The sequence below is a fragment of the Miscanthus floridulus genome, chromosome 9, assembly GCF_019320115.1.
Source record: "Miscanthus floridulus cultivar M001 chromosome 9, ASM1932011v1, whole genome shotgun sequence".
In the NCBI taxonomy this organism is placed as follows: Eukaryota; Viridiplantae; Streptophyta; class Magnoliopsida; order Poales; family Poaceae; genus Miscanthus; species Miscanthus floridulus.
In genome coordinates this window covers 96,501,809-96,511,159 of record NC_089588.1, presented here as the reverse complement: position 1 = coordinate 96,511,159, position 9,351 = coordinate 96,501,809, and the positions used below count along the sequence as shown (strand labels likewise).

The following is a 9,351-nucleotide window of genomic DNA, read 5'->3' as shown; positions in this document are numbered from 1 at the left end:
AAAATAAGCATATTGAGGCAGAACATTGATTGTACGTACATCACATACGCGTATGAAAAGATCATCACTTTAGCATTACTATGTGATGTACGTACGTAGTGGTATGTAAGTGTAATAGCATATATACACAAGCCAACTAACATGCATCATCAGATCATAGAAATTAAATATAATGTCATTGTATATATTTATAGATAGAGATCGTCAGATCATGTCAGGCCTCTTGACATGACTGATTGATTATGGAGATCCATCCATCAATGTACAAGTGCATTCATGCATGCATGTGATATATTCAATCATGAATGGAAACACATGAAGCAAAGAAAAGCAAATCAAACTAAAGCAATGAACACTGATGCCTAGATTGTTCTTGAGATTCTTATTTAGCCCGACAGGAAGGGCACAGTGGAAAACATATCAATCTGAAGATGGTGACGGGAGAAAGATGGTGGGAACAAGATTAGGATAAATGGTGCTATGAAATATACTAACAAATGTTTCTCTGATCACTAGTACATTGGAGCTCAGCACTGGCGGTTCCAGAGGCATTATATTTATACTGGCGGCTGAACCCACCGCCAGTGTGAAAGGCTAGTACAAATCAACAATACTACAAGCGGTTAGTTAAGATGCGCCAGTAGAAATAACTTTGTACTGTGCCAATGATAATGGTGTTTACACTGGTGATTTAAGTAAACAATCCGCCAGTGTTAAAGCATTTTCACTGGCGGTTCGTTTAAGTCAGCCGCCAATGTAGCTTTTTTAGCACAGGCGGTTCACCTAAATCTGCCGCCTTTGGAATAATTTTTCCAGAGGTGGTTTATTAGCAAAACCGCCAGTGAATTGTTTTTAAAAATTCAAAATTTGGCGCCATATGTTTCCCGCTCGTGAATTGTTTTTATTTCCCACCATATATTTCCCGCCAGTGAATACTGTATAAAAATTGAAACGAATCCAAATAGATATCACAAAAAATTATTTTTGCATGCATGAAAAAAGTAATATTTGTTGTAGCTTACCATAGTCATCACACGCTGATAATGTATACATAAAACAAAATTTTTTCCACTCATAGCTAGCTCGGTCGTCCCATGACATACTCCTCTAATAATCTTCGTGGTTTAGCTCTAGCCTGGAAATATCTACGAGTTCTCGGTACTGTGGTTGAGCTAATTCCGAGTCCAGATCAAAATACTTCCCATTGAAGTGAATTATTCCTTTCATGATGAACCGACAAAAGTCCTCGCAAATGGCCATGAGCTCACCATTCTGGAGGCGTACACACATGGGATTACACTTGTATACCTACAAAAAATAATAAGTCATCATACATTTACAACTAACCAATACAGAGAAGGCATCAGTAGTGACAAAACTTCACTTATGACTATTACTTACTTTGCTAGGGTTGTTGGTGTATCTCCCGTTTTCTCTAAGAAACTCGCACACATAGTACCCACCAAGCACCGATCCTAGTGGTTCCTTGTGGCACTATATAAGAATTGGAAAGTGGTTACATAGTTGCTACATATACATATATGTATGCTTGTTTAAAATTTACCTTAAAGTTAATCCGCATGTCGGCTTCATAAACCTGGGGTCCCTCATGGACCGGCTTCCTTGCAAAGGTTTGGCCCAGCAGACGAACGTTGCGAACAAACGTGCAGCTCTTGGGCCAGCCCAAGAGCCTAAAACGACAGGCCAGAAGGGCGATCCAATCTCCAACTGGAAGGCCTGGCCGAGGAGGAACGGCGCCCGCTTCCGACTCTGGCCCGCCTCTCCGACCGGAGCGCTCGCTTCGGTCTCCAGCCCGCCTCCGGACGGCCTCTCCGACCAAAAGGCCCGGCCCAAACACCGCTTCCGACTCTGACCCGCGTCTCCGACAAGGGATGCGCCAAACCCCTGCTCACTACTCTTCTCCGACTGGCGTGATTAGAGCCGACTGGAACCAACCGACCGGGGACGCCCGCTCGGTAAGGACCAGGAAACAGACGGAGAAAGTAAGGCAGGGCGCACAAGTCAAACCGCAATACCGGGGACCGTACACTGTACACCTACAGAAATAGTACTCTGTGACCTCCCTGGCACGATAGAACCCAAGCATTGTTGTAGGCGCCGACATTTTCTCCTATAGTATTGTGGGCGCCATTAACTCCCATACGGTAAGGCTCCCCCCACATGCCTCTGGGCATCGACAGTGTTGTGGGCGCCGACATTTACCGTACCAGGCGAACATGGTAAAACCCCTTGCATGCCTCCAGGTATCAATGGTATGGTAGGCACCGATGTCTGCCATACCCGAAGAAGACAACACAAACCTCCCACGTGCATCTCACATTCAACAGTATTGTGGGCGCCTACCATCATCATGTACCCGTCGGCGTGGGCAACAAGGCCTAGTAGCATACGTATTCTCTCCCTCTCACTTGTAAGGCCATCCCCTTCATCTATAAAAGGGGATGCGCTCTCTCCCAACAGGCAGGCTCATTAGGATTCATTCAGATTTCATTTGGATCGATCAGTTCACTAGTCCACAACAACAGAACCTCTAGGTTCAAATCACGAGCACATGCTCAAACACTTAGCGCATAGCAGGGCTCCCATCACTCTTGGCTCCTCTGACTAGAGTCCGACCGGACCTGTTGTACCCCCCATCTTTCTCCTTCTCGTTTGTAACCCCACTGCAAACTTCGAGCACCTGGGCTCAGGAATAACGTCACCAACCGACTCAAACTGGACGTAGGGCACGTTGCCTGAACCAGTATAAACCTTGTGTCATTGAGTGCTAGGCCACCTCTGATCACAACGTATGGCAAAACTACAAATATTTACGTGTTGGTCACTTTCTGCACCGACACCGCACATGTAGCGGTTTTCTAACTTTTTTTAAATCATAGTGTCCACCCTTGAACTTGTAGAACCTATATGCCCTGCAGTGCTTGAATGAATTCAACAAATCATATCGATCCAAACTCTCGTATAAGATATAGAAATGTTGAAAAGCATGCATGCAAATCTTGACTTACTGATCTAAAATATCGATGAACATTTGATAACTGCTCTGTGGGAAATTTGCGGAGTCAAGGACCAAAGTCATCCTCCATGTAGATAAATGAATATACAAATCCAATGATCACTGCACGAATTTAATTAAGTCATGTTTTAAGACAGTAGTAAGTTTATAAATAAAAAGTATTAAGGGAGTTTAGGACCAACATACTTGAACATGTATGGTGCACATACAATACTCCTGTTTTCGAATTGAAGAAACGTGTTTCCTATGTAGGTGGCCACTGCTGTTTCCTGCTTTTGTTGCTCCACTCTAATTTTGGCTATTTCATCATCGGTCTTGCCCACAAATAAGTCATGGTCAGGACCCATAACCACGGTGTGCTCATTCTGGCTTATTTTGGCCCGGTCGAGATATCAAACCTTTTTCTCCTTGTGAAGAAATGGGTTCTCAGTATACCGCATCTCCTGGTCTAATTGTTGCATTCTGTAGAGCGCATCACATTGTCAGATACTTCATGCCCTAACATTATATTAATTAGTAATAAAACATAGTTATGTATGAGCGACACTTACAAGCACCACACGCTCATGAGCTAGATGTTGAGTTTTTAGAGGCAAAACATCAACCAAATGTCCTCGAATTCAACAATAATCTTGCTATTGCTACCCATAAAAGCTAGTGGTGGTACGGCTGTGGAGAAGGCAATGATCTCAACCGAAGATGCTCTCATATACCAGTCATGCAACCTCTTCATCGCACATGAAACACCACAGAGTTCGCACCACTGGAGTAGAGGCCTACCTCGAACATATTTATCAGTGGGGACATTATTGTAATCCTCACTCATAGGCTTCCGTATGGTGATTTTGTTGGAGGTGGACTTGGCAGCTTTTTATGACTAGAACGTGTGTCTAGTTTCCTTGCCAATCTAGCCATCCACTTCTTCATGGCCCCCCGGTGATGTCTCGTCCTTGCCTAAGGGCGTAACCATTTTTGGCATAGACTGAAGGTTCCCTTTAGCTACATGGCCTTTAGGTTCCGACAAGGCATCCTTCTCGCTCGGGGATGATGGTGGGTTCATGGATGTCAATGCTGGTGGGTTAGGTAGAGGCTCTGAGTTAGTGTGGAGGCTAAATGATGGTGATAGGTTAGGTTCTAGTGATGGTGCTCTGTCATGAGATGGTGGGGTATGATGAGATGGTGAGGCTACATGTGAGAACTCTCCTTCATCGTCCACTCCAAAAAATGGCATCGATGGAATATGATCATTCAACCTAATGTCCCGTCGAGGCCATAAGATGAACTCGTTGATAGCTTGACCAAGTTTCTTGACACCATCAGGAGTGGGGATGTCTAGGAAGTCATCCCTATGTCCTTCGACGACTCTCAACACTTCTACCCTATAGTACTCCTCTAGCATTTTCTTGTTGTGATAGTCACGGCCTAGGATCACCATACCAGTGGCAACTTCTATCGTATGGATATTGGTGATACCATACGATATAACTAGGGAGCAAGCTGTTGGTGCGACGATGTCATCAACTGCATAGTGCTCCCTATTTGTCGTAGATCCGATACTGCTTGGAACTATTGGAGAATCCGAGGGTTGCGTGATGACCATCTGCATCTGTCGTGTCTATGTGATCATCTGTGGAGGCTATATTGTCGGCACTTGTTCACTTGACATTACACTAGCCAATTGTTGCCTTATCTCAGAATCAGAATTGGCCATGATTTCAACCAACATCTATTTCATTTCTTGCTTAGCCTCCTCCTTAAAATAATCTCTCAAAGCTTCCTTGTAGCGGTCGCATTTTCTATACATCTTGGCATGCTCAGGAAATCCTTCCTTCTAGCCCAAATGGGACAAGATGCCTCGCACATGACCGGGGTGCTCTGGGTTACCCAAACCCACACTAAGGGTGTCCCTCTCTCTTGATGGCTTGAATGATCCTTCCTTCTGCTTAGCTACCATGGCCAAAATGTTCCTGGCTGCTTCATCAGTCATTGGATCTAGCCATGACAAACCAACCTCACTTTCTTGTGGTTTCCACGCACGAAGCCAGTCTCTAGCCCTTTCGGGTACATCCTCCAACAACATCGGTAACCCTACCGCCTTCCTTGTAGCTTCTTCTGCCCTCCATTTGGGAATCACACGCTGGTAACCCAAGGTGGTGGTGGTATATGTTCTTCTTTGCAAGTTTGGCATTGGCTTGACTCTTAGATAAGAACTCTTCTTATGTCTTCTGCTCAACAAAGGTCTTCCACTTAGCTACTGTAATTCTCTAGTACTTCTTCATTGCGTCCAGCCCTTTCTTCATGAACTTAGTATTCAATTCAGACCTCCAGTTACGAAAGCTGATTGCGCACTGCCTCATTGCGTACTCCTTCATGACAGCTCGTGACTTGGTTGTGAAAATAAACCTTGTTCTCAACTCTTTCCACAAGTTCTTTTTGGTTTTCTTCGGCACTAGTTTCTAATTAGAGATTGTGATGTCAAGATTGTCCCAAACAAGGAAACCGATGGTGTTTCGATACTTAGCTGTCACCTGTATAGGTTGTACGGGCTCTCCCTTCGGGCTTACTTTTGTAACAGAATATGTATGATACGGCCACTTGTTTACGCCTCGTTCCCCACGTTTCCGCTTTCTATCTTTGGTGGTTGTCTCAGTTGCCTCTGGTGCGAAATCCGATGCATCTTCCTCTGTTTGGTTCCACAATTGAGAAGTTATCTACGAAGAACAACCAGTCATAGGTACCTTCCTATGACTGGTTGTTCTTCATCTATTGGGTTGTAAGTAGGGTCTAGGAAGTCATCCCTATATATTCGGTACGTAGGTATGGATATGAATAACAACCCCTCGTAGCCCTTCATTGAAATTATTAAATTGTACCTCTTCATCTATTGGGTTGTAAGTAGGGTCTCGGGTTTCAACACGACGAGCCACCCTATCTATGCTAAGGCATGGATCGGACGGCGAACTCCACTATCCATTGGTGGTGTTGTGCTGCGAGTCTGATCCTTGGGCACCCGCCTCATCACCATTGTTTGGAGAACTCATCAAGTTAATTCTGATTTATTAAATATTTTTTTTATGTAAGCATCGTTTATAACAGCACGTACAATAAATACATAGCATGAAAATATATGTGCATCTAGCATCGAATGGACATGAAAGTTTCACACATAGCATGAATTGAATATGCTACCATCAATATTCCACACCAATCGGATAACAAAAACTATTGCTACAAATTAAGCATTATAAAATATGCTACAATAGACTTAATATATATATATATATATATATATATATATCGAACAATGTACAAATAATAACCAACATAATATAAAAGTAATATTCAACCCTAGAACTAATTTATTTTTTCAGCAAAAAAACTACCCTAGAATTAATTTTATGATTATAACACATAATATACAAGTAAAGATGTTGAAATACATAATTATACAAGTAAAGGTGTTGAAACAAAGTTTAAAAAAAAAGATATTGAAACAAGCCCTTAATGGGACAGTTAGGGTTTCGGCCTTGGGAAATGTGCCAGATGGGCTAGCCCAGGTAGGCAAGTGGCATGCCCGGCGGCGCTCTAGGGCAGGCAGCATGCGGCGGCGTGTGGGTAGGCAACAAGCGGCGGCGTGGGGTCCTATGGCACAGGCGGAGCATGGGAGGAGCAGGCGAGATGTAGACCTCGGTGGCATGCGTGGTAGAGGCGGGCGGGGCTCTGAGGCGGCAGGGCTCCGAGACGCGGGGCTCCTAGGCGGGCGGCGTTCTGAGATGCGGGTGGGGCTCCCAGGCGGGCGGCGCTCCGAGACGCGGGGCTCTAGCATGGGCAAGGCTCCGACGCAAGTAGAGACGGCAGGGCTCCGCGCAGCTCTGAGCTATGCGGGGCTCTAGCACGGGACTTCGAGGCGGCGCTCTGGCACGGCTCTGAGGCGGGGCTCCGAGATGGTAGGGCTCTGAGACGGGGCTCCGGTGCGGCGAGATGGCAGAGCTTTGAGGCGGCGGTCCAGCGAGGCCGAGACGGCATGGCTCCGATGCAGGCGGGGCTATGATCGAGACGGCGGGCCTCCGAGTTGGGCTCCGGCGGCACGGGTGGGGATGGCAAGGTGTGGGGCGGGACGGCGCAGGTGGGAATGGAGCAGAGGTGATGGAAAATTTGGGCAGCCTGACGGCGTCTTGGGGAAGAAAATGCGCCACCAGACTTCAAATTTTCAGAGGCTGTTGGCGCGCGGGTATATATAGCAGGCATTTGTATAGGCGGACCGCCTGTACAAACAATTTTCACAGGCGGATTTTTATACCAACCACCAGTGGAGATAGATTTCCACTAGCGGTTTGTTTCATCCACCGCCAGTGGAAATAAAAACAAAATAAAAAAGGGTGTCCCAACCGGGAATCTAAACCGCTATCTAAGGATTACAAGGCCCGGGTGTGACCACAGCGCCATGCTTATGAGTTCGACATTGTTGGTTTCGGAATTGTTTTACCATAAAAATTTTTCAAGAAATGACAGCTGCAAACTTGATTTTGAGACACCAAATGATTTCTACTGAAAAAGTCATGAAAATAAAAGTTGTAGAACTCATCAAGCTCTACAACTTTTGTTATGGTCATCTTTTCATGTCACTAACTTTGATCCATTCAAATATTGAATTTCAACAAATGATGGCTTCAAATAAGAATTTAACACACCAAATGATTTGAACTGAAAAAGTCATGAAAATAAAAGTTGTAGAACTCATCAATCTCTACAACTTTTGTTTTGGTCATCTTTTCATGTCACTAAATTTGAACCATTCAAATTTTGAATTTCAACAAATGATAGCTTCAAGCTTGATTTTGAGACACCAAATGATTTCTACTAAAAAAGTCATGAAAATGAAAGTTGTAGAACTCATCAAGCTCTACAACTTTTATTTTGGTCATCTTTTCATGTCACTAAATTTGAATCATTCAAATTTTGAATTTCAACAAATGACTGCTTCAAACAAGAATTTGACACACCAAATGATTTGAGCTCAAAAAGTCATGAACATAAAAGTTGTAGTACTCATCGAGCTCTACAACTTTTGTTTTGGTCATTTCTTCATTAAACAAACTTTTACCAAACATTGCTAACAAATCCAAAGATCTCTCATAGTTCTACAACTTTCATTTTTATGACTTTTTCAGTAGAAATGATTTGGTGTCTCAAAATCAAGCTTGAAGGTGTCATTTATTGAAATTCAAATTTTGAATTGTTCAAACAAAGGCACATAAAAAGTTGGCCGAATAATAGCAGTAAGAGCACAATAAATTGATAGAGCATAACTTTAGAAAAATTTAGAAAAAAAAATAAAATTTGGAGTTAGTACGAGGGAGAAAGACTACTTACAAATTTTAGGCAGGGATTAAAGAGAGAAATGACACTTGTTCATCGAACAAGTGTGTTTTCTCTTTTTAATCACTGCCTAAAACTTGTAAGTAGTTTTTCTCCCTCATACTAACCCCCAATTTGATAATTTTTTTTCTAAAATTTTCTAAAATCAGGCTCTACAACTTTTACTGTGGTTATTTTTTCATGCGACTAAATTTGAACAGTTCAAAATTTGAATTTCAATAAATGACAACTTCAAATAAACTTTTGAGTCACCAAATGATTTGAACTCAAAAAGTGATGAACATAAAAGTTGTAGAACTAATCAAGCTCTACAACTCTTATTTTGTCATCTTTTCATGTGACTAAATTTGAATAATTGAAATTTTAAATTTCAATAAATGACAACTTCAAATAAATTTTTGAGTAACATAACGATTTGAACTCAAAAAGTTATGAACATAAAAGTTGTAGTACTCATCGAGATCTACAACTTTTATTTTGGTCATTCCTTTATCCGACAAAGTGTTAGTAACATTGTTCACAAATCCATAAATCTCACACATAGTTTATGAAACTATGTGAGAGATCTATAGATTTGTGAATAATGTTTACTAAAACTTTGTTGGATGAAGGAATGACAAAAATAAAAGTTATAGATCTGGATGAACACTATAACTTTTATGTTAATGACTTTTTGAGTAAAAATCATTTGTTGTGTCAAAATCTTGTTTGAAGCTGTCATTTATTGAAATTCAAAATTTGAATTGTTCAAATTTAGTGACATGAAAATATGACCAAAATAAAAGTTGTAGATCTTGATAAGTTCTACAACTTTTATATCTTTGAGTTTTTCAGTAGTGTTGACACTAAAATTTGGTAAGCTTACCCTGCAGAGGAAGAGATCGGCCGATGATGTCAAAAACAAGAAAATCTCTTAATTAGTGGATATTTGGGAG

The 9,351-nt window shown here is 42.3% G+C and overlaps 1 pseudogene; it reads right to left on the bottom strand.

The window, feature by feature from the left end:
* Positions 1-4,673: 4,673 nt before the first annotated feature.
* LOC136480353 (uncharacterized) lies at positions 4,674-6,078 on the bottom strand (annotated as a pseudogene).
* Between the last annotated feature and the right edge of the window lie 3,273 nt (positions 6,079-9,351).